Genomic DNA, 363 nt, shown 5'->3' on the forward strand with positions numbered 1-363 from the left:
GGCCTGTCCCTGCATTGCCCTGTCCCCGTCCCCACCGCAGCGGCTGGGGGAGCAGCCCCAGCTCGTGCTTTGCCAGCACCTGATCCTGGGAGGATGCCCAGACACATCCACATGGGGTAGATGGTGAAACCTGGAGGCTGCAGAGCCCTGGCATGAGGGTATATCTGCACCCCCTATCCAAATGATGGAGAGCTTTAGAGTATGGGGGTGCCATGAGAAACCCTAAATGATGTGCATGGCCCATCTATTTGCAGAACAACCCGCCCTTACCAAAAAGCCTCTGTCCCCCCCAGCAGCGTGCACCCCAACAACCTCTCCACAGCCCAACATGGCTTTGGGCTCAGGGGCTTTACCCCAGGAACA

The sequence above is a fragment of the Nestor notabilis genome, unplaced genomic scaffold (genome assembly GCF_000696875.1).
Source record: "Nestor notabilis isolate BGI_N333 unplaced genomic scaffold, ASM69687v1 scaffold3662, whole genome shotgun sequence".
Taxonomy (NCBI): Eukaryota; Metazoa; Chordata; class Aves; order Psittaciformes; family Psittacidae; genus Nestor; species Nestor notabilis.